General features: G+C 38.2%; 1 long non-coding RNA gene across 1 annotated transcript in view; it reads right to left on the bottom strand.

The window, feature by feature from the left end:
* LOC123328476 overlaps positions 1-26,052 on the bottom strand; it is an 83,985-nt gene extending 57,933 nt beyond the window's left edge. Inside the window, exons 1-2 of the long non-coding RNA XR_006543325.1 lie at positions 25,898-26,052; positions 21,822-21,962 (exon numbers count right to left, since the gene is read on the bottom strand). This is a non-coding gene — a long non-coding RNA (uncharacterized LOC123328476). The remainder of the gene's footprint in view (positions 1-21,821; positions 21,963-25,897) is intronic.
* Between the last annotated feature and the right edge of the window lie 498 nt (positions 26,053-26,550).

The raw sequence follows: 26,550 nt of genomic DNA, 5'->3' as shown, positions 1-26,550 counted from the left end.
AGAGATACTTCCAAATCTATGATGAAATATAGGCTAGGGGAACTACTTTCAATAAAAGACATCTCTTGAGAAGAACATAGATAATAGAGTCAAGGTTTTTAAAGAAAAACCTTCAATCAAGAAAGCTGGTCTGGGAGATTCAGAAAATGATACTGGGCCAATTGGCAACAGTGAATGTGATTTCATCTCTCTAGGGTTTATTTTCTTGATCTATAAACTTAGAGGTTTACTTAAAAGTCCTATAATTCTAGTATCAAAGGAGTTCTCAGATAAGTAGGGGTTCAGAGAAGAAAGGAAAGTGTGGGCTGGGATAGTTAGACACAGCTTTAAGGGTTAGAGTCCTTAAGAATAGGTAGAGTAAAATTGGGGAAAATCAGGAAGACAGAAAAGCTTTCATGAGAATGCAGGAAAATAATTTTTCTTCTAAAGGAAATTGCAATAGCTCATTAGATATCCCATATCTACCTTGATGCAAATTTTCTCTTCAATACCCTTTTAAAAATAAACATATATTTACCATCAGAACACACCCTGATGCTGGGGAAGACTAAAGGCAAAAGGGAAAAAGGGCAGTAGAGGAAGATGGTTGTATAGCATCACTGACTCAATGGACATGAGTTTGAGCAAACTCCAGGAGATAGGGGAGGACAGAGGAGCCTGGTGTGCTGCAGTCCATGGCATTGCAAACAGTGAGACACCACTGAATGACTGAACAACAGCAAATATCTAGTATCTATTTTTCAAAACCAGATAGGTCATCAGCATCCCTCTGTGAAGTTTCTCTAGCCTCCTGCCCACTATTTCCCTGATTTCCCCTGCTCCTGCAGTTCTACAGTGCTCACTCTGCCTTGATCCCAAGATGTTCTCTTTTGGATTCATGAGCTCTTCCTCTGTGCTCCACATGACTCTCTACTCCACCCCACTTCTCTGGCAAACACCTTTCAAATCATCCTCAAGGGCCCAGCAGAGCACACCTCTTCTTCTATGAAGTCTTCTCCTTCCTGCCCCACCTCCTTTGAAAACCCGCGGACCGCTTTCTTTGGCCATCACTTTTGGCGCACGCAGTGAATCCTGGGTTATGCCGCACCTTTGGTTGCTTGCTTATGCAACAGCTTCCCTGTGAGTTCTCTTAGGTGTGATGCGTCTCATTTGGCATTGTCACCTCAGTAGCTAGCGAAACAGGTAGTATATAATAGATGCTCACTGAGGTAAACATACACTCACCAGTGAAAATGTTGGGTAAGTTAAGTGAACTCGAGGTGACTGTTACTCCTCTCCCTCTTTCTTGCCTTAAAAAACGAGATCCCATGACTCACATAGAGAATTTTTATTTTTTAAACATCCATCCATGTTTGAGGATTAACTCTTTAGAATAAAAGCTCTTTATCAAGAAAGCACCATATGTTCATGTTCAATGAAATTAAAAAAAAAAAATAATGGCCAGCAAGAAAAACAAAGTTCATTCCAAGTCTATACCTATGTGGATGGAAAAGTCTTAACTAACCTCTTAGAGACAAGGTATCACTCTTCTCTTCTTGCCATACTTAACTGTTTTGGTACTATGAGTGTTTGCCTTCAAAAAAAAGGTTTCAATAATAGATTGCTAACTAGGCATAAATGAAAGCAAAATGAGGGCTCCACAAGAAAGACATTTTATGAATCATCGCCGCCTTAAATTTCTACCCTAGTATTTTGTCCAAAGGGCTCTCACTCACTAATGACTTGGGGGAAAAAAAAACATGCAAAAAGAAAGTTATCAGATCTATCAATTGTGCTTACAACTAAAGCTATTGTCACTTTCCCCCTGAAAATGTTAAATAAAGGCCAAGTCAGATTATAATTTAGCTAACATTTTTTTCTTTTCACAATAAGCAAAATAGATGCCAAGTGGAGTAGAAAGTATTGCTTTTCTCCTTCTCTAATGGACTGATGACTGCCTGGGAGAGACTAACGAGCTTTTTGGAGTCCACAACTTTCTCAGTGCCCGGGACACATCAGGCTTGATGCTATTCCTGCCATTTAAAGATAATGAACCATCATCCTTTGTCACAAATAACTTAGTTCAGTTCACTTGCTCAGTCGTGTCCGACTCTTTGCGACCCCATGAATCGCAGCATGCCAGGCCTCCCTGTCCATCACCATCTCCTGGATTTCACTCAAACTCACAAAGCTAGCAACCTTAAGCAAGAAAAACTGCTTACTAACATTTCACACCATTAAAACATACCCAACTTGCTTCATTTTTGTTCCTTTGCTACATTCTTGCTATTTTTCTAGGGCTCTTTCCTGATACTTAATTCAATAAGAGTTTCTTCTTTTGATTACCCTCATCATGCTCTTTCTCATTTTGTTTAATTTCTTTTAAATCCAACTTTTCCAAACCTTGTAAAGTCCATTATAACACACAGGGTATTCTAAACATTTGACTAAGGAATATTTTAGTCTCCCTTCTCTGGGTTTTCTATCCAGTGATCTTAAAACTACTTTCAAAATAGTATTTTAAAATTGTTCTACACAGACCTTGCTTCAAACTAAAAAAAGCAGTATAGCTACAGTATTCAGATATTACAATGAAATCCTTTCCTATCTAATTTATAACTATTCAGATTTCATTTAAAGAGTATTGACACATTTTATCAAGGGCTCTCACTTCAATTTTAAACAAAAACATAATCTGGCAGGGGGTGGGGGGGTGGGTAGAGGGTAAGGAAAATGAAAAAGTAGTTACATAAGGAAATAAAAAAGAAGAAATAGGTACATAAGAGCTTAAATGCTTTAAATTGCTAAGTTTTCGTACTACATTATGTCCTGTTTTTTTTTTTTTTTTTAATGATCCAGAAAGGTTCATTGGGACCATTTCTAAAGCTCTAGATGAGTAATGTACTGGAGTGCTTCTGGAATACCAACAGAACTGAGATTGAATCTTCGTTCACTATTTCCTTAGAAGACTCTCTAGGATTTGGTTTATTTATCAAAGGTAAAGTGCAAAATTTCAACACAGGTGGTCAGGGATTAACTCACAGCCCTAATGTGCACTGACTTCTTTCTATCCTTCAAGTTCATACTCTATACAATGGAAATTATAACTGTATCTATGTCATAGGGTTGTTGTGAAATGAGATAATACATTTATAGGACTTAGGGCTTGGCACATGATGAACATGTTATAAGCTCATCATGCTAATCATACTATTATTATCTGTATAAAGATTATATCACTTATTATCACATGCAATTGTCATATGGCATAAATTAAATTACAACTATTTTTGTGATGATTTGCAGTTTATAGAGCATTTTTCACATGCCCAGAGATATATTTAATATGTTCATATCCTTCACAAATAAAGTTTTGTGTTAATATATGCATTAAGAAATAGCTGTTTCAGCCTTTATAAAGAATCATCTATAAAAACCTATGAACTATAAAAAGAAAATAAATGATATTATTTAAATAAATGCTGGAGACAGTATGGAGAAAAGGGAACCTTGCTGGTGGGAATGTATTGGGTTGGCTAAAAAGTTCATTCCAGTTTTGTAACAACAGCTTACAAAAAATCCCAAATGAACTTTCCAACATCCCAATAAATTGATACAGCCATTATGGAAAATAGTATGGAGGTTTCTTAAAAAGCTAAAGATAGAACTACCATATGACCCAGCAATCCCACTACTGGGCATATATCCAGAGAAAACCATTAGTGAAAAGACACATACACCCCAAAGTTCACTGAAGCCTTATTTACAATAGTCAGGACATGGAAGCAATGTAAATGTCCATCAACAGAAGAAAAGATAAAGAAGATATGGTACATACATATAATGGAATATTACTCAGTCATAAAAGGGATGAAACTGGGTCATTTGCAGAGATGTGGACAGACCTAGAGACTCATACAGAGTAAAATAAGTCAGGAAGAGAAAAACATCATTATATTAATGCATATATGTAGAATATAGAAAAATGGTAAAGATGATCTTATTTGCAATGCAGAAATAGAAACACAGACTTAGAGAACAAACATATGTATACCAAGCCGGGAAGCTGGGATGGAATGAATTGGGAAATTGGGATTGACATATATACATCTCTATGCATAAAATAGATCACTAATGAGAACCTACTGTATAGCACATGGAACTCTACTCAGTGCTCTATGGTGACCTAAATGGGAAGAAATCCAAACAAGAGGGGACATATGTATACGTATGGCTGACTCACTTTGCTGTATGTGAGAAACTGACACAGCAGTGGAACGCAACTGTACTCCAATTAAAAAAAAAAAAAAGATAGGGCACATATATACCATGGAATACTACTCAGCTATAAAAAAGAACGAAATAATGCCATTTGCAGCAAAATGGATGCAACCAGAGATTATTATACTAAGTGAAGTAATCCAGAAAGAGAAAGACAAATTCTGCTTATATCACTTATGATATCACTTATATGTGGGATCTAAAATATGACACAAATGAGCCTATGTATAAAATAGAAACAAACTCACAGACATAGAGAACAGACTTATGGTTACCAAAGGGGAGGGCAGGGAGGGAGAGGGATGGACTGGGAGTTTGGGGTTGGTCAGTTCAGTTCAGCTCAGTTGCTCAGTTGTGTCTGACTCTGCGACACCATGGACTGCAGCAAGCCAGGCTTCCCTGTTCATCACCAACTCCCAGAGTTTGCTCAAACTCAAGTCCATCAAGTCAATGATGCCATCCAGCCATTTCATCCTCTGTCGTCCCCTTCTCTTCTGCCTTCAGTCTTTCCCAGCATCAGGGTCTTTTCCAATGAGTCAGTTCTTCACATCAGGTGGCCAGAGTACTGGAGTTTCAGCTTCAGTATCAGTCCTTCCAATGAATATTCAGGACTGATTTCTTTTACGATTGACTGATTGGATCTCCTTGCAGTCCAAGGGAATCTCAAGAGTCTTCTCCAGCACCACAGTTCAAAAGCATCAATTCTTTGGCGCTCAGCTTTCTTTATAGTCCAACTCTCACATCCATACATGACTACTGGAAAAACCATAGCTTTGACTAGATGGACCTTTGTCAGCAAAGTAATGTCTTTGCTTTTTAATATACTGTCTAGGTTGGTCATAGTTTTTATTCCAAGGAGCTAGTATATTTAAATTTCTTGGCTGCAGTCACCATCTACAGTGATTTTGGAGCCCCCAAAAAATAAAGCCTCTCACTGTTTCCATTGTTTCCCCATCTATTTGCCATTAAGTGATGGGACTGGATGCCATGATCTTAGTTTTCTGAATGTTGATTTTTAAGCCAGCTTTTTCACTCTCCTCTTTCATCAAGAGGCTCTTTAGTTCTTATTTGCTTTCTGCCATAAGGGTGGTGTCATCTGTGTATCTGAGGTTATTGATATTTTTCCTGGGAGTCTTGATTCCAGCCTGTGCTTCATCCAGCCTGGCATTTCGTATGATGCATTCTGCACATAGGTCAAACAAGCAGGGTGACAACATACATACGTGACATACTCCTTTCCCAATTTGGAAAGGTCTGTCTAGTCAAAGCTATGGTTTTTCCAGTAGTCATATATGGATGCAAGAATTGTACTATAAAGAAAGCTGGGTGCGAAGAATTGATGCTTCTGAACTGTGGTGTCGGAGAAGACTCTTGCGAGTCCCTTGGACTGAAAGGAGTACATCAAGGCTGTATGTTGTCACCCTGCTTGTTTGACTTATATGCAGAGTACATCATGGGAAATGCCAGGCTGGATGAAGCATAGGCTGGAATCAAGATTGGATTGGTAGATGCGAACTATTACATTTAGAATGGATAAACAACAAGGTCCTAATATGTAACACAAGGAACTGTTAATATAGTCAATATCCTATGATAAATCATAATGGGAAAGAATATTTAAAAAATAATGTATTAAGAAAAAGAAGATAAATGATACTGTTTAAAATATATTGCAAAATAATCAGGCTCCTCTGTCCATGGGATTCTCCAGGCAGGAATACTGGAGTGGGCTGCCATGCTCTCTTCCAGGGGATCTTCCCAACCCAGGGATCAAACTCACGTCTCCTACATTGCAGGCAGATTCTTTACCATCTGAGCCACCAGGGAAGGCCAATCATGATAATATGTAACATTTATTGTATAGTGTCTATACATATACAACATGGTAAGTGCTCTATTTGCATTGCCATATCTAACCATCATACAAACCTCTGAGGAAGGTATGTGAATTAAATTAAATTAAAAAGCTACATGAATAGCTCAAGATTATATAGTTAGTCTAGTCAAGGCTATGGTTTTTCCTGTGGTCATGTATGGATGTGAGAGTTGGACTGTGAAGAAGGTTGAACGCCGAAGAATTGATGCTTTTGAACTGTGGTGTTGGAGAAGACTCTTGAGAGTCCCTTGGACTGCAAGGAGATCCAACCAGTCCATTCTGAAGGAGATCAGCCCTGGGATTTCTTTGGAAGGAATGATGCTAAAGCTGAAACTCCAGTACTTTGGCCACCTCATGCGAAGAGTTGACTCATTGGAAAAGACCCTGATGCTGGGAGGGATTGTGGGCAGGAGGAGAAGGGGACGACAGAGGATGAGATGGCTGGATAGCATCACTGACTCAATGGACGTGAGTCTGAGTGAACTCCAGGAGTTGGTGATGGACAGGGAAGCCTGGCGTGCTGCGATTCATGAGGTCGCAAAGAGTCGGACATGACTGAGCGACTGAACTGAACTGAAGGCTTTGAACCCAGGCAGTCTGACTCTAATTCTTATATTACCAATAAGTGATTCACTCTTCACAGACCATATAGTACCTTTAAAACAAATCAGATAAATAACTAAAACTGTGTGTTAGAATGGTAATTACTTACCATTGAATCAATTATTGTTACCTCTTATCTTTAGTTTTCAGGCTAACTATAAGATAATATACTTTGTGCTTAATTTTCTGTAGTTCTAAATGATGATATATGCTGTGGTACCTATATACAATGGAATATTACTCAGCCATTAAAAAGAATACATTTGAATCAGTTCTAATGAGGTGGATGAAACTGGAACCTATTATACAGAGTGAAGTAAGCCAGAAAGAAAAACACCAATACAGTATACTAACACATATATATGGAATTTAGAAAGATGCTAACAATAATCCTGTATACGAGACAGCAAAAGAGACACTGATGTATAGAACAGTCTTATGGACTCTGTGGGAGAGGGAGAGGGTGGGAAGATTTGGGAGAATGGCATTGAAACATGTAAAATATCATGTATGAAACGAGTCGCCAGTCCAGGTTCGAAGCACGACACTGGATTCTTGGGGCTGGTGCACTGGGACGACCCAGAGGGATGGTATGGGGAGGGAGGAAGGAGGAGGGTTCAGGATGCGGAACACATGTATACCTGTGGTGGATTCATTTAGATATTTGGCAAAACCAATATAATACTGTAACGTTTAAAAATAAAAAAAAAGAAAAAGAAAAAATAAATGATGATATAATGAGGTATGAAATTATTTTTTTTTAAATTTTGATTAGAAATCTTTGGACCTCATTAAGCCATGGGTTGGTGTTTTTCACTTTTTTTTCTAGAAAATTTTCAGCCATGGTGACCTTAAGTAATACCTCTATCCTATACCCCTGAGCAGCAAAGTTCTAGGTAAATTCTAACCTACCTTTTTGTACACTAATTCATTTTTCTATAGTTTTTAATTTGGTGTTAAACACACCTATTGAGTTCCTAATGTGGGTTAGTTTTTTGTTTTAGTTTCAGAATTTCTACTTGGTTATTTTTCAAGCCTACTATTTTACTTTTTATAATTTCCTACAGATATTTAATAAATGTATGTCTTTCATTTTTTTAAAAGATAATAAATTTGTTTTTAATATTTGTTCAGTTATTCCAGTCTGTTTATCTTTTATCTGCTGCTTCACTTTTTTGTTTGCTTATTTCTGTATATGCTCAGTAATATTTGTATTAAAAAAATTATTTGTAGAAACAACTTGAGGCTTAAATAAAAGCCTCATTCTAACTGAGAAGATTGTTGTTTACTTCTGCAATCTCTTTGGGGCTCCCTACCAGTCTGAGAACATTTTCCAGATCATCCAGAGTACAGGCATCTTGGCTGCACGTTCACCTAAGAGGACATTTATCTCTGGTTCAAGTTTTCCCTGACAGTAGAAACATTCAGAACCTTAGTATGTCAGATGAACTCTCCACCTGGGTGAGACACTGTGTTTTAAGTTTTGTCCTGTTAGTCTCATAAGACCACCATAATGAAAGGTCATTTTCTTAGCCTTTTGTTTTCAAATAAGAAAATGTCCTTAGGAAAAAGTTCATATTTAAGATTTGACCCTACATTTATGATTTCCCATTTATTCCAGCATTTTGGCCTGGTAATTCCTTGCCTTAAAAAACAACAACAAAACACCTCTTTGGTGCATTTTAAGTTTGTCCCAAATAGAACAGTTGCTCTAAATTTCCTAGCCTGCAATTAGTAGAAGCAGATGTTTCAGCTCCATACACTTATCAATTGTTATATTTAGTTTGCAGTTCAAAATTGTCCTTCCCTTGGACTGATATCAAATATTCCTTAAATAACATTAATTACTGGTACTAACACCCACCCCAAGCAACTTATTAGAAATCATGGTGAGAATCCAGCTCTTGGCTTTGCAGTCTGAAGCAGCAAACACCTATCAAACATTTCAGTGTCTTGGCCCTTTTCCAGCTGTACTGCTCCCAGGAAACTCCAGTAACCCCTCCAAACTAGACATCTAAGGAGAGGTAGCCACTTTAAGGAGAAAGGAGATAAAGGTCGTGTGGTCTTTAAAATACCTCGAAGGAATACTAACACTTTAGGTTAATAGATAAAAATCATCAGCGTGACTACATGTACCAGGCCATTCCCTTATTCCTAGTGGCACTGATTCTGGATTAAGATGATCTGATTTCTATCTCAGTTGTACTGTTCAGATGTTTTCCTCGCTTCTCATATGTTTCTTATATCTTAGGCTAAAGGAGAGTTATTATTAATCACAGAAATTTTGATACCAAAGAGTTATTTTTATGGTCAACCTAGCAAACACCAGTTTTTGGCTCTGCCAGTCCCTGGAACACAAGAACACTAGAAGTTTATTTTCATTTGCTTATCTCACCAAAATGTTAGCCATTTCATCAGGAGTCCATCTCATATCAGTGAACTTAATTCCCACTGGCATGGCTTTAAAAGAACATTTTATTTTTTTGTCTACCAACTTACTAAGTCTTTGATTAATCAATGCTTTCCCAGGTCTATTGCTTGATTTTTTTTTTCAAATGAAGCAGTAAACATAGGGTTGCTACCTCTATCTTCGTTCTAATGATAATGTGTCTTTTAAAAATTTCATTTAGGAACTGTTCATATTTATAGAAACTTACATATGACATTATATAATTAAAAGCACTATCATCAGTTATTTATTGATGAGCCCCAAATTGTATGCATACCAAGCCAAAAGGAAGAATTCAGTGTTTGAGAAGTTTTAAGAGTAATAGAAAAGGATTCATTAATTAGTCAAATCCATACACTTTTAACCTGAAAGCACACTTGATACCATTTAATAAGGATTTACTGGAGCATAACTTTTGCTCAGAATGCCCGGAATGAATAAAAGTATAAAATATGATCCCTGTCTTTAAAAGATACAATGTTTTTCATATTGTTGGAAGAACAAGAAATAAAGTGAGAAGGGGTGAGAGGTGGCAGAGGTAGGGAGCCACAGGAGGGAAAACATATTAGGAAAAATACATGAAGCATGAATATATTAAAAGCTTCTGCCGTAGCAGGTGGAACAAAAGCCTGGATAAAAAGTTTTGATGTTACTAAGGACCTAAGATTGTTAGCTGTGGAAATCATTAATTGTCATCTACTATGGATTTTATGACCAACCTAGATAACATATTGAAAAGCAGAGACATTACTTCGCCAACAAAGGTCCATCTATTCAAGGCTATGGTTTTTCCAATAGTCATGTATGGATGTAAGAGTTGGACTGTGAAGAAAGCTGAGGGCTGAAGAACTGGTGCTTTTGAACTGTGGTGTTGGAGAAGACTCTTGAGAGTCCCTTGGACTACAAGGAGATCCAACCAGTCCATTCTAAAGGAGATCAGTCCTGGGTGTTCTTTGGAAGGACTGATACTGAAGCTGAAACCCCAGTACTTTGGTCACCTCATGAGAAGAGTTGACTCATTGGGAAAGACTCTGATGCTGGGAGGGATTGGGGGCAGGAGGAGAAAGGGATGACAGAGGATGAGATGACTGGATGGCATCACCGACTTGATGGACGTGAGTTTGAGTGAACTCCAGGAGTTGGTGATGGACAGGGAGGCCTGGCATGCAGCAATTCATGGGGTCACAAAGAGTTGGACACGACCGAGCGACTGAACTGAACTGATGGAGCCCTTCTACATTTTCTGGACAAGAAAATAAATGATGAGTAAGAGTTTATGGTCATTATATATTTTCTCACTATGTCTAATAGAAATTAAAGAATGAGTTTGTGTTTGGTAAAAGTTGGAGAAAAAAAACCTAGAGAACACCTTAAGAATCAAATATTTGAAATGGCCCAAAAATGTTTTCAGAAAAATGTCACCAGCTTAAACCTCTGGATATTAAGATATGGTAAGTCTGGTACAGTACCTGGGAATCATATAAACATGTTTGGCAATCACTAGCTGTGAGAGAAAATAAATGCTAGTCTAAGGTAATAATGGTAGAAATGGAGAAGAAATTTATTAAAGAGAGTTTCCCAAGAGGAGGCTCAGTAATCTTTGGATTCCAGACATGAAAGGTAAGAGAAAGAAATACTTTGTATCAAAGATGATTCTGAAATTGTCACCTAATAGGTATATAACAAATCTTATTAACTGATTCAATACCATTAACATTTTAAAGTTAGATTTCATAAGAATAATTGAAGGAAGAATTGAAGGAAAGCAAACCATTAGTCCTTAAACATACAGAGAAAGTGGGAAAGAGCAAAATTAGAGCAGAATACCAAACCCCTAACCTCCCCTGAGTTGACTTGTAATTCAATTACAGTGGCAAATCAACTACATAGGAGAAAAAAAAAAAGCATATAATCAGGGAGTAATTGATCACATTTAATTTCCCTAGATGCATAGCTCAAGAAAGCGGAAATACTTTGACATTATCAAGTAGAAATTTTACCTAGCATGAATTTTTGGGGAATTATTTTCTCTCTAAAGGCAGCTTTCATTTGTGTTAATCCTTAAAATGGGTCAGTCTGGAAGCAATGAAGATAAAGAGAAAAATCAATTTCTAGTGCATGACCATGAGTCAGAACAGTCAGTCTTTTTTTTATTAACTCTTAATGAGTGAACTACTTTTTGGAATGAAGGAGGGATATACTAACAATCTCAATGGATTACTTCAAGCAAGTCTCTTTTTCTCCCTCTGCTTATCTCTTAACCTTGAAAGACAGGGAATTGGACTAAATAGTCTCTGAAGCTTTACTGGTTCTAAGCAGCTTCTGCAGTATCAGCTGAATGGTTGATGTTCTTAAATTACTAAATGTACTATCTAAATTAGCATTTAAGAAATGTGAGAGGTTCATAAAAAGCCCAGGAAGAAGGATAATAGGATAATATATATTAAAATTATTATCCAATTCATTCCTTTTTATGAATTAATATTTATTATTTATTATTGAAAAAAGAGGGAAAGGATGTTATTATCATCATCACTTTTTTAAAAAAGTGTGAAAGTTCAGCATTTGTCATTATTATTTTTTTAATGCCACTATGTAAACTGCATTAACACAGACATACAATTTCTTCAGGGATTTCCCAGATGTAAATTAAAGTTTTCCTATAGGATAGCCAGCTTATCATTTATTATAGCCATTAAAATGAGTAAATTCTATTTTTGAGAGGGAGAAAGACAAAAATAATAATTAACATATCATTCTAGCTTAAGGGGCTATTAATTTCAGTGAACTGTATAAGCACATACTTTCATGGCACACAAACGTGCCTTTGTCTTGCATTGTACATTTAGTGTTTCTGTTACAGGACTACACACAGAGGTATCTCTACTGATAGAAAGGGATAGGAACAGATTTTTCACAATTTCTGGTAGCTGCTGCTTCTCAGATTTATCATTTCTTCTTCATTAGTCCTCCTCAGGGTCTTCCCTTCCAATGGTCACGTCTATTTCGCTCTGACTATCCGTCAGAGTCAGGTGCTTACTGCTAGCTTCCTTCCTTCTCTCTTTAGGCTGCATGAATGCACCAACTATGTTTGGCCATGGGACAACTGGCTCTAGCCTTTCTGTTTGGCCATGTTGGATACCACAGAAAATATGCAGATGTAAGCTATGATGAGTTTGCTATGTAAGCAAACTCATGCAGCATGCTACTGTTGCTTTATTTCTAAATGGAATACATTACTTTTTACTTCATTTATACAAAATATTTGAGTTGGGCCAAAGGTGGGATTATTAAGTGGAGTTAGGCAACTACTTAAAAACATATTGTGTAGTATGGGCAGACTAATTCCCTGATTGCTAGGCTCTTCAGGCTATTTCCTAATATTGTGAAATATTAAGGGATACTGAAACTGACATCAAGGGTCCTAGGAGATCAGTTGGAAAGAGTCTGAGTGTGGTTCTTAAGTGTTTTTCAAAGATGCACTGACTAGTTTGGACTAAAAGATGCCCGAGGACACTGGGCTAAAAGAAAATATACAAGACTTCCTTGGACTGAAGTAAAGGGGAAAAAATGTGGGGGAGTGGCCCAGACAGATCATCAGTGCACAGCTACTTAGAGGGAAGAGGGGAAGTTTCAGAACATTATGGACTAAAATCAACTTGCTATTAGTATGTGGTCTCTGGGAAGAAGAGCCCTTGTAATAGAGAACTGTATCACTAGGATTCAACAGCTAAAATCTCCGAATGCTCTTAGAAAGAACTGGTCAAGAGATGCTCACTCCTAGGAAACTGGGTAAAGAGACTGAGGTTAGGAGTTTAGGAAAGGAGGCAGGGATGGGCTGAGGCAATAGGCTTGGGTTCAGAGAATAGAACCCCACAAAGAGTCTGACTACTATCCTTCACCCTGAAAGAATGACTTTACATTCACGCATGCCACTGACTCTGTATACTCTAGTGCAAAAATCACTGGAAAATATTGACCTTGCTGATATATGGAGTAGGGGACTTGAAACGTTGACATTGGAGTATTGTGACCTACTTGTACATACCAACAGGTCTTAGTCAAGGTATATTGGTCATGCATATTCTATAAACAGCTTGGTCACAATATTAAAAGCTAAAATTCTGGAGATTTTATAATGTTCCTGGTACTTGTAAGTGTTTAACATGGATAATATAATGTAATACTTACGATTATTAGTACTCACACTTCTGTGTAGTTGGGGTTGTTCACATTTTATAGGTAAGGACACAGAAATACAGAGACGTTAAGTAACTTGCCTGAGATCACACAGCTGTTAAAGGTAGGAATGGGATATGAAATTGGACATCCTAAATCTAAGGGACATGTATAATACATTACTTCTTTGACAGTCTCAAAGCGAGAAGAGAAACGAGAACCGTTTCTATAACATTTGTCTGTACAATTGTGTGTGTATATGTATGTATGCTGCTGCTGCTGCTGCTGCTAAGTCGCTTCAGTCATGTTCGACTCTGTGCAACCCATAGACGGCAGCCCACCAGGCTCCCCCGTCCCTGGGATTCTCTAGGCAAGAACACTGGAGTGGGTTGCCATTTCCTTCTCCAATGCATGAAAGTGAAAAGTGAAAGTGAAGTCGCTCAGTCGTGTCCGACTCTTAGCGACCCCATGGACTGTAGCCTACCAGGCTCTTCCATCCATGGGATTTTCCAGGCAAGAGTACTGGAGTGGGGTGCCATTGCTTTCTCTGTATGTATGTGTGTGTATATATATACACATATATGTGTGATGTATACATATGTATACATGTATGTGTGTATATGTATACACATGTATACATGTATACATATGTATACACACTTACTTTTTTTTCCAAATTCTTTTCCTCACTGCCTCTATTAGGTCTGCTTTTCCAAAGTAAAATTAATGCCATGGTCTACTGCATAATGTAAATAGCTCAAACAACCAGTTCATTGGTGAAAAAAGTAAATAGACTATTATCTGATAACAGATAATTAAAGTTGTCCATATTTATAGAGCTCCCTATTTGCCCAGTGCCCATAGCTATCCCAAGACATCTAGCAGATATCTTTAATTCACAGACTGCTCTCTTAATGCCTTCTACAGGAGCTCTCAGAGCCATGCAAGATAATTGCTTCTGTTTGAAATAGTGTCCTTCTCTTCAAATAGCAGTTAATTTAGGAAGCAGTATGCTAGACACCTTTATTACACAACACTTTATTACACAACACTTCTTAGTACACAGATTCCTTGGTACACTTGCTCTGGTCACTGTTGCTTTCACTGCAAAGTACAGAGTGGAGCCCAGGACTCTATGCAGCCTAAAAAATGACAGAATCTCAAAACAAAGTTCTCTGTGACACCATTTACCCAAAGGGCAAGACTCATGTCTCATCCACCATACACAGTGGATGGTGAGGCCATTTGTAGCCTTCTTCACTACTGTTGGGACTTCCCTGGTAGCTCAGTTGGTAAAGAATCTGCCTGCAACGCTGGAGATCCTGTTTTGATTGCTGGGTCAGAAAGTTCCCCTGGAGAAGGGATAGGCTAACCACTCCAGTATTCTTGGGCTTCCCTGGTGCCTTAGTTGGTAAAGAATTTGCCTGAACTGCGGGAGACCTGGGTTGGGAAGATTCCCTGGATGAGGACATGGCAACCCACTCCAGTATTCTTGCCTTGAGTATCCCTATGAACAGAGGAGCCTAGCGGGCTACAGTCCATGGGGTCACAAAGAGTTGGACATGACTGAGCGAGTGAGCACACAGACATCACTACTGTTGGGTAGCTAGGTTCCTCTGAACTCTTGAAGAACAAAAAGAAAAGAAACTTCTACATTTTGCACCATATTTAAATCTTATTGACAAAAGAAATTAAGGAATGCTTAAGTAGAACAGGTAAGGGAATAAAATCAAACCATTCTACAGCTGTTACAATTCTACCTCTGTTTCTCTTTAGCTAGCACTAATGTCTGTATCTTGTATGAATTTTTAATTAAGGTAAATTATTGAATTATAGTTCTATCTACCCAAAAATTTCCTCTCACTCCATGAGTCTATAAGCTATATCTTTAATGAGAATACCGAGTTCCCTTTTTACTTCTAAAGGGAAAAATCATATTGTCAGTTTGCAATTCAGAACTGGTTTTGCTGTTGTCTGCTGCCATATTCTTGACTGGCACTGATGTATTAGAGAAAGAAGTTACTGAAGCCTTGTTGCAGGCACTTCTGCATCCTTAGAATGTGAACAGAATATATGAGTCAGGAAAAATCTCTTCAACACAAGATAATAAAAAGTTCAATTTGGTACTGTTTCACTTATGTTTGGGCAAGGCAATAAGACTTGTATTACCTTCCTCCAGATCCTGTGTTAACTATTCCAAGTGTGTGTGTTTTAGGTGGTGGTCTTTAGGTAAAAGGCTGTTTTTGTATTTTTTATTGAAATGAACAGCTCCAAGCAAGGGATGAAATAGATAGAGATTTACATTTACCCCAAGGGGGAAGCTTTAAGTACAGTGGTTAGATCTAATGATCATACATCATTAGAAATGCAAATTGCGTACTCTAGGGACCAGAAGCAGAGAAGGCAATGGCACCCCACTCCAGTATTCTTGCCTGGAAAATTCTATGAATGGAGGAGCCTGGTAGGCTGCAGTCCATGGGGTCGCTAAGAGTCGGACACGACTGAGCGACTTCACTTTCACTTTTCACTTTCATGCATTGGAGAAGGAAATGGCAACCCACTTCAGTGTTCTTGCCTGGAGAATCCCAGGGACAGTGGAGCCTAGTGGGCTGCCATCTATGGGGTTGCACAGAATCGGACACGACTGAAATGACTTAGCAGCGGCAGGGACCAGAAGGCATAATTCTCGACTTCAGAGGTTTTCACGTAAAGAAACAGTGCTGTTCATTTCCTAAGGTTTTCAGATAGCACCACGGCAAATTTGGAGTGGCCTGTGATAGTCCCAGATCGAGAAAGATGTAAACTTGTGAATTAATAACAAAGATAATGTAATATTGCTTTGATTTTTAATATAAAGTGTTTCAGTCCTGGAGAGGGAGATAGAGTTCAATACTACTCATGATAATACATCCTGCTTTTCTTACTAACTTCATTCATTATATTTCATACCATTTTACTAGTGCTGTGTCCTTCTCTGTCTTTATTTTCCCTTAAAGAATTAATTTGAAGTTAAATGCTACCATGGGGCAATAGAAACCTTTTTAATGAATGTGGTTTAGATATTGCATTTATTGCAAGTGGTACAAGAGATTCTATATTCAATACAGCGTATATGCTGAGTGCCAGGTACTGTTCCAAGAGCCTTACACACATTTAATTTTCACAACCCTGCTAGGAAGATGCTATTGCCATTCCCATTTTATTGATTAGAAAACTGAAGCATAGAAAAGCTAGATTAAATTTCACACAGGCGGAAAATAAAAGAATATGGATTTGTATCTACAAAAACCAGTTTCAGAGACTGTGTTTTTAACCAGGCTAGCTATGTAATAATTTAACATCCAAATTGAGATAATTTTGAGAGTTGAAAAGGACCCTGCTTATAATTAAACTGGGAACATAGATGTAAATTAAGGTGATCTAAAGCAAACAATGGAGAAGAAAATGGCAACCCACTCCAGTATTCTCGCCTGGAGATTTCCTTGGACAGAGGAGCCTGGTGAGCTCTGGGGTTGCAAAGAGTCAAACTTGACTGAGTGACTAACACACAACACACAAAGCAATCAATGATATATGGTCACCCTACTGTTAATCTCCATTCTATGCTGCTCCAAGTGTATTCCTACACTTACTATGTTATCAAACAGAAGTAGGGTAATTGTAGCCATATAGTAAATATAGGCCTTTTATCATTTATAGAAGTGTTGTTCTGGAAACATACACACTTAGAAGAACAATGCAGATAGTGGAGTGCAGTTTATTACACCAGCAGGCCCAAGGCAGAGTCTCCTCTTAGACAAGGACCCCAACTAGTTTTTGTGAAAACCTTATATAACCTAAGTGTATGTGCCCAAACCCACTTCCCCAAATTCCCTGAAGTGAGTCTGAACAAAGGAAAAGAAAGACACAATCAAAGTTAACCCTTGATTCATATGCCTTAAGTCTAGGTAGTTAACAGTGGACAATTATCAATAGGCCTGTGGTCATACCCCAATAAGCATAATAGAATGTATGATTCTATTCAGTTACACAGATAATTAGGGTATTCTTTTAGGGAAGGAGAGCCCTGAGGATCTTCCTTCTGGGGGCCTGGTTTTCCAGTTGGTATGTCATTTCCATAGATGCTGGACATATAGCTCAAAGTCCCTAGTCCGGCCCAAGATGGACTCCTGCTTTCAATATAGAGCCTGTTCTGTTTCCTCCTTCAGAAGGATGATGAAGTCTTTCATCAGTAACGAATCCATTTCTCAGTCTCTACTACAATATAGAATATATGCTACTATTAAGGGTGCCACTTTAATTACATATTTTCAAGTGTCCACCAGCTTCTCTGTCAGAGGGAATTACCTACATCCCACATACTTAAGAAAGATTTACTGCTATGAGAATAAAGTCCAACTTTAAAATTCCCATCGCATAGTCACTCATCACAAAATAAAACTAATGCTGACAAGTCAAAACAAATTCAGCAACATCAGTTTTGTCAGTTTTCTGCTATAACAATATTATTTCTAGAATACAGATCAGGCTAAATTATCATTAAGGTAACATCATAATACTGTGTTTAATGAAAATACAAAATGAAAGTACATTTTAAATTTATTTCTAACTCATTGAATAGAGTTATGTGCTAAGAGACTGATGGAGTCTTTTCTAAGGACAATGAGGATTTAACTGGAAAAATCTCATTTGCAGAGAGTAACTCAATCTCAGCAGATACCCCTGGAATTCAACTACTCAGAGTCAGAGCATTTCCTACACATGAGAAATTTTCTTTAAAGGAAAGATATGAAGCAGCCATAAGTCAAATGCAGGGTCATTATGTGTGCAAATTTGTTCTTATAATAAATGGGATTAAAGACTCTGAGCTTTAAGCAAGCCACTGGAATAAATGGGCATATGAAGGAACTTTAACCAGAAGGTAGTTTCTACTTTCCATTTACAGAAATACCTCTATAAAAGCCTGTGTATACTAAACCATCATTTATTTTGAGCTTAGATGTCAAGATGTAGCATATCTTAGTTGAATTATAAGAAGTAGTCATTCCAGTAATTTTGTCATTCAGTGAGGGGTAGGGGAGGGAAGAGAAATTTGATATTTGCCTAAGCAATTATGTGGCACAATCATCTAGTTAAAGGTTAAAATAGTGAATGCCAGAGAATATCAACAGGAATGGTGGGGTAAAGATCTCTGAAAACCTTCTTCCCATAAAATCAATGAGAATAATAGAATTATCTATAAATTTAGATGTCCATAAGGTGCATTAAAAAACTTTGATACATACTTAGGAATCTAGAAGTCCTTGCACATATGGGCTGTGTATATGCCCTGGAAAGACCAAGGAAGGGCCTAAACTCTCAAATAGACTAACCTTGAGGCTCTGTGCAAATAGGAAGTAAAAGCTAAGGAAGCTATAACCTTCTTGTTGGAGTTTTGAAGGCATACTTGCACAATCATACCAAGCTCCTATACAGCTCTGATCTCTCTTTCCTTTATACTGCTATTGTCACAAATTGCATTTATATAAATTGTGTGTTTATCAACAGAGATTGTTACCAATTGTTATTGCTTTATGTAGTTGCCTTCTAATTCAGACAGGAGGAAAGATTATAAATAAAAAATAGATGTATTTTCTTTTTTAGTGTACTTTATCATACATTAAGTATTAATCATAGCCTTTTGAGTAATCACAAATTTTTAAAAAATACTATAGTAATGCAAAACAGAGCATTTTAAATGATGCACTAAAATCATCTCTTCAATACAAATCAAGGCATTAATAGAGGAGTATGGAAACAACAATTCATAACACATGCAAACAACAAATAGCAAAATGAAAGATGTTAAATCATAATTATCAATAATTAATTTAAATGGAAACAAATTAAAATGCTCCACTTAAGAGGTAGAGATTAGAAGAATGAATTAAAAATGATCTAACTGTAAATGAATGGAACTTATATGCCAAATAAACAATAAACACAGAGATCTGGAGTGGCCATGCTCATTTCAGACAACATAGGGTTTACGGAAAAAACTGCTTGTAGAGAAAAAGAAAAATATTTCCTAATAATAAAAGTGTCACTCAATCAAGAAGATGTAACAGTAGTAAACATATATGGACCTAACACCAGAGCTTCAAAATACATGGGGCAATATATGACAGAATTTTAAAGAAAAGATAATACAGCACTGGTAGTTGGTAACGTTAGTATTTCATTTTCAATAATGATTAGAACACCTATCCAGAGAAACAACAACTTGAACAACACTATAAGCTGACTAGACTCAATAGATGTCTACATAATACTCTATAGAGTAGCAAAACATATATTCTCAAATGCACATGAAACATTTTCAAAGAAGACCTTATACAATCTCATGAAATGAGTCTTAATATATTTAAAAGGATTGATGTACAAAGTATGCTTTCTGACCAAAATGTAAAAAAAAATTAAAAATCAATAGCAAAGGGAAATGTGGACAGGTCACAAATATGTGAAAATTAATAATTACATTCCTAAATAACTAATGAATCAAAGAGAAAATCACTAGGAAAATTAGAAAATATTTTGAGATGAATGAAAATAGACAACATACCATACTTATGAAGCACAGTGAAATGATTCCTGCCCACATGGAGCTTTTAGGTAGAGACTAGCAACAGATACAATAAATTTTCCTGTAAGTAGAGCTGACAACTATTGTGTAAAATAATTCCTATCTGTGTCACAGTCTGTTTTTCATCACAGTTCAGCACACAGTCCACTCTGTTACATGGCATGTTTGGAGGAATAGACTTTTTTTGGAAAGGAAAAACTAACAAGATTCTGTTAGTAAAGCAGAAGCACACTGGTTCTGCATCTTTCCTCCTTCCCAGAGAGGCAAACTGGGGCCAAGGTACTCAGCTGGATATGCTAGAGGCACCTATAAACCAGAAGAGGGATTCTTCCGTTTTCATAGGCAAGTGTGAAAAAGCATTATTTTTAGTGGAGGAATACTCAGAACACTTTGGTCCAAGACAGTCTGGCTTTTATGTCACCTGCTTAGAGCTACTGTCTGGGAAGCTGGAACTGGCAGTTGGAACCTTCTCCCAGTGCTAATCTGTATTTTCAAACAATAAGGACTTACAGTCTTCCATTTTTCATTCCTCCATATACTAACTGAGGAAAGGAGCCCATCAAACTATGGAAGCTGACATGGGTTCAAGGTCCAGACCTGGACCCTGATAGCTCATTGTTTAGGCAAAATTGAAAGTAATTATGTATCTCTATCCCAGACTTGACTCAAAGGATTTTGACTATTAACTGAATCAATATTCTCAATTTCATATGATTTTTTAGCATATTTGAAAGATACTGATTATCACATTTTAGAATTAAAAAAAAATGTAGATGAGTAAACCATGGACTAATGAAACCTCCCTTCCATCTTGAAATGAAGGGATTGCCCATGATGACGACCACATACTGACAGACTAAAGAGATTTCAGCCTCAGACTCTCACTCTCTCTGGAAACACTATTGTCATGGTACATTTAGCAAATGCTTTATTATAATTGAACTTCTATGGAACTACATATTATGCAAATAAATTAATTATCATTTGTAGCATTACAATGGCTAGTAAATCAATTCATAATTATATGACTCTTCAAGTAAATAGAATAACACTCTTTAAATTTCCCTGCTGAAGAGCTAATGCATAATATGCTCAAATAGCAAAGCAATAAAACAGTGAAAGGTAAAGCAACATTGTATGCTGAATCACAAAGCAACATTGTATGCTGAATTGTTTATATATCAAAATAGTATTAAATAGTATTTAATATTAAATAGTAGTAATATAGTAAATATTTAATATTATTTAATATTTATCAAATACTATTAAAATAGTAGTAATTATCAATTGCCAGATGCAATAAAATTGTGAGGAGAAATTTTGCTGATCAGATGTCATGTCTACTGATTCTTTTCATAAGTTTAGAAGCATCCAATGAACAACTGTTTTTTAACATTTTTAATATTTGTGAAACACTTAGAAGTAAAAGGGATCTAAATATATCTAAAATATAATAGAAATGATGCATCTTCAGGCTAGGTAAGGAAATAAAATTCCATCTCTGCAGGGTGCCTAGAAGCAACTATAGCAGGTACTGAGCATAAAATGAAGCCACAGTGACAGCAAATTTTGCTCTCCATCCCTTTACCTCTGAACACACCAAATATCCAGAAGAACTGCCCATAAATAGATCCAATATGCTTTTATCTTCATAATCAGTAGCTGACATCTGACTCCAGAACAGACTATTTTTTGACTCAACCATCTTAATTTCTATCATTTTCAAATCTGGAATATTGATCTCAAGAAGCCTCCTGTATTAAGAGGAGATTGTTTTGCCAAACAAGAATGATTGATGAAGTAAAATTTAAAAAGATAAAGAAAAAACTCACCCTCTCATTGCACTTGCAAAACACACAGGTTGGACAAAATACTGCTAGTGGTATTATTTTTGGCATCTGAACGGAGAAAGCCTCTCTAGAAATCAAGATATAATCCAGTTGAGAAGACAGACATCAGATGAATCTGGAGCTCTAGAGAGACAGTGAGAATAAAGCATCAGTAAGAAACCATTCCTTATTTTGTGTTTATTTTCTTGTAGAAGTCTGAGGATCCTGTCATCCAAAGAATGTCTATAATCCAAATATCCAGGGAAGTGTTTGATTTATCCCAGAGGCTGCATACATTTAAAGGCCTTCACTAGGTAAAATAGCCAAGTTGGCTTATTTTATTTTATTGCTACAATAGAAACTGCATATGTACATATACACTAAGAGCCATGCTCTGAAGAGCAAATGGAATGTATAATGAGATATGGCTTTGACATGCTTGGTTGGCAATGTTTTCTCCATTCCATAGTAAATCACAAGAATGGCAGCAACATGCTGTCAGAATGTAAGATAAATAATCATTTTCCTAAGTCCCAGGCAGTTTCAACCTCTAGATGAGAATAAAAACCAATTTAGAAGCAGGTTTATTTTTGTGGAATGTAGTCACGAGAGCCCAGTTCTAACAACAGGGGGCCTGGGCTCTCTAAAATACTTATCTGTAGCCTTGGAAATTCATTTAAATCTCCAAGTTCTAAAATCTATGAAATGTGAAGATTTGAAACCTTACCAATTCACCTGTGATACAATGTTGTAAGCTTGACATCAAATAATATTAAAATAGTAGTGATTATCAATTGCCAGATACGATGAAATTGTGAGGAGAAATTTTGCTGATCAGATGTCATGTCTACTGATTCATTTCATAAGTTTAGAAGCATCCAATGAACAGCTCTTTCCAGCACTTTTAATATTTGTGTAGCACTTAGAAGCAAAAGGGATCTGAATATATCTAAAATATACCAGAAACGATCTATCTTTAGGCTAGATAAGGGAATAAAACTCCATCTCTGCCTAGAAGCATTTGTAGTGGAAATTAGTAGAATCCAGGAAAGTGGAAGTGGTGGGCTAGCAGGGCTGAGTAAAAATTTGGCTTGATATGAAAAATCTGGTAGATAAAAAACAACTAGCTGTGTGTGCATGCATGTGTGTGTGTGTGTGTTTGTATGTGTGTGTGTGTCTGTATGTGTGTGTGTGTGTGCATTCTCTTCTGCTGAGTGACCCTGATTTCACTGGGGCCACCGTCACAGTCGGGTGAAGGAGTCCCTTAACAATTCAGGCCCTGGGGAAGCTTCAATTACAAAACTGAAGCTCAGGGTGTGGGACCCAGAGTCCTTCTAAATTGCAGGAAGTCTCGTGCTGACCTATTGTACTGAAAGACACTGATAGCGTTTGGTACTTCTCAACCCACTTCAGAAACCAAAACTGAGCTGAAGATACTCCTTGATTTTGCTAAAATTATCGAGTCCCTCTCTTTGCTTTCTTTAGGGGGAAAAAGAAAAAGAGATATTCTGACAGAGAAAATCGCTTAAACACAGACACACATACAAAATACCATACAATTGCCTTTACTGACTCTTCTTCCTATGTTAGGTTTTTGCAGAATTTACTCATTCCACTCTTTCTGTGTAAAGTCAAGATTTGAAGCAATAACTATAAGAGGTATTTTACTAAGATCTCTGTAGGTGATTGGGCCCAAAGTTGTTCAACATAAAAACTCAAGCAAGGCATTCTCTACAGAAAAGCCAGCGTGATCTTTACAATAGCTAAACCTAAGCATATTCCTGCCATGCTGAAAATCTCCAGACTATTGCCTCCCACTGCTCTTAGAATAACAGCCTAAGTCCTTACTGCAGCCCAGATGTGCCTCCTTGCCTGTAGTGCATTTTCTGCCTGCCTCCTCATTTGCTTTTCATACCCCACCTCCCTGGATCACTGCACCTGAGGGCACGGATTCTTTCTGTTTCCCAGACACGCCAGGCACATTTAAACCTTTAAGACTCTGCACTTAACTGCTTCTGCTTGAAAACCACTTCCTTTAGCTAATTCTTATCCTTCTGATCTCATGTTAAATGGCTCTTCCTCTGCCAAGCCTTTTCACTGACCTTAACTAAAGTTTTCTTCTCTGCTTGCTGCTCTGTTAGCTTTTACAGTCAGTAACTAACTTATACAATATGTATTCATATGTTTGTCCTTATCTCTCCCCTCCCACCACCCCCACCAGAATGTCACCTCTGTGAGATCAGTGATCTCATCCTTTTATGTACCATCATATCTGCAATGCCTAGAACAAAGTTTTGTACACAGTACAGACTCAGTTTGTTAGGTGAAGGCAGTTGCCCTAAACTCTGCAATGTTTTTAAACAATTGAAATCAATTCAGCTCGACAGCCATGCATATTACATATTACAGAATATTTGAGATAGAATACATTTGAGAACCAGCTGCCCTTTTTAATTTTACTAGAGATGAAATGCTGAGAAGGCAATGGCACCCCACTCTAGTACTCTTGCCTGGAAAATCCCATGGACAGAGGAGCCTGGTGGGCTGCAGTCCATGGGGTCGCTAAGAGTTGGACTCGACTGAGCGACTTCACTTTCACTTTTCACTTTCATGCATTGGAGAAGGAAATGGCAACCCACTCCAGTATTCTTGCCTGGAGAATCCCAGGGACGGGGGAGCCTGGTGGGCTGCCGTCTATGGGGTCGCACAGAGTTGGACACGGCTGAAGCGACTTAGCAGCAGCAGAGATGAAATGAGACTTCACATAGACAAAAGTTTTGACTAGGGTTGCCTACCTAAGAGTTACATAGTTACCCCTGGGCCTGTAGTCCTACTACAACCATATTACAGAAGAAAATAAGTCCCCAGGAGGGAGAAAAGGAACAGGCTGAGCTGACTCCATCTGGAAAGACAAGGAAACTCCATCTTGCGCTTTCAGTGAGCTTTGGACTATGTGCCTGGTAGCCGTGGGGATAATACACCTATGGCTAAATTGGCTTCCCGAACTGATAAACACCAGATTCCATAACAAGATTTCCTGTCACCAAAAAGAATGTAATAATCCTCTATGTAGTCAATCACCTTAGTAATCTTTATGGCACCCACTGGTGTAGGCTATAATGTATATAACCAGCTGACCCTTCTGATTATGAATCATGGCTGTAACCTGATTGTATCTCCCTTTAACACTTTCCAGGCTAGGTTTAAGGAATTTGGGGATATGGGCTTGAGCAGTGCACTTAAAGTATATAAGGTTTTCACAAAAGTCAGTCGGGGTCCCTGACTAAAGAGGAAACTCTGTCTCGGACCCTCTGGTGTAATAAACTACACTTCACTATCCACACCGTCCTTCTGAGTGAGTTTGTTTCCTGGAGCCTTTGGCTATAACATTTGGTGCTTTGGCCTGGAAACTCCTCACTTTGAGGAGACAGGTCCCATTTGGGGCTACTCCAAGACCTCATGGCTCAGATCTTCTAGATGGGAGAAGGCGCCTCGCCCTTTTGGAAAGATTCCTTTCCTTGATGGCTGGATCTTTCACGTTAGTGGGTAGTGGATGGCAGCAGGGGAGTTGAGCACTCAGGTAAGGAGCGTTCATGAGCTTCCAGCAGGGTGGAAGAGGGAGTCTGATTAACCCCCTGGGAGGGAATGGAGAGCACACTGACCATGAATGTTACAAAGGAGGTGATGTCTGCGTCCTCCTGAGGTAAATTGTGAGAGGCGATTGTGAGAGGGATTTGGGGGGAAGAAACTTGGTCTTTGTGTGCTCATATTCTGCCCTCCCCAAGGAGGTGTCCCATTTGCTGTGAAATTCTTGACCCCTTCAGAACTGTCAGGCTAGAAGGAGGGGGTTACATAAGTGAGTACGAACTGGCTTTTTCAGAGACAGCCTGGGATGTGGGATATTTAACCCATCTGTGTTTTTATCCACACCCAATCAAGCCCACCAATGCAGAATGGACTTTAAAGTTAAGAAGAAATAGTCGTGGCCACGTTGTGTTCTGGTTTGGCCATGCCGACTGGTAGGTGAAGACACACTGATCCCCCTTCTCCTGGGATCTGTCAGGTAAGGCTCTTCTCACCCCAATTAGGAAGGAGGCAGAATGGCAGAGGACACCACAAACTAAAAAATAGTGGAAGCAGTCAATGCAGTAATCACAGGAGAGCCAGGACACCCGGATCAATCTCCATATATTGACTCATGGCTAGAGTTAGCTCAAGACCCTCCTCCTTGGATGAGGTTCTGTATCCAGAAGGGAAAGGGAAAAATATTTAATGGCACAAAAATTGACTGATGATAAAAAAGAAATTCTATTCTACAGGATTTGGACGGGGATGACGTGCCCCCTCCCCCATACCGGATGATGACGCACCCGCCACCCAGTGCTCCACTGGAGCCACCTTGGTGCCCTATCCAGGGCCAGCTGGAGTTCCTGCAGAAGCTGCTGCTCCTCTGCTAGCTCTCCCGGGGATCATAGAGACACCATCTGGGCAGGCTCCGATCCAAGCGGTGGAGACCTCTGGTCAATGCCATCAGGATTCCACCTCAGCCCAACCTCCTCACAGTTGGGGATTGTATCCCCAACTCCCGGTGAGTACTGATGGGAAGGGGGAAGAAAATACAGGAATTAGACAGAGGCTGTGCTCCGCCAAGGAATGGGGGAAAGAACCCCACTACAGATGCCCCTCAGAGAGCTACTACAGCCTCCAGTTCAGGACGCATGTGGGCACTACC

The sequence above is a fragment of the Bubalus bubalis genome, chromosome 12 (genome assembly GCF_019923935.1).
Source record: "Bubalus bubalis isolate 160015118507 breed Murrah chromosome 12, NDDB_SH_1, whole genome shotgun sequence".
Lineage (NCBI taxonomy): Eukaryota > Metazoa > Chordata > Mammalia > Artiodactyla > Bovidae > Bubalus > Bubalus bubalis.
The sequence above is the reverse complement of the archived record's forward strand: the minus strand, read 5'-3'. Positions and strand labels throughout refer to the sequence as shown.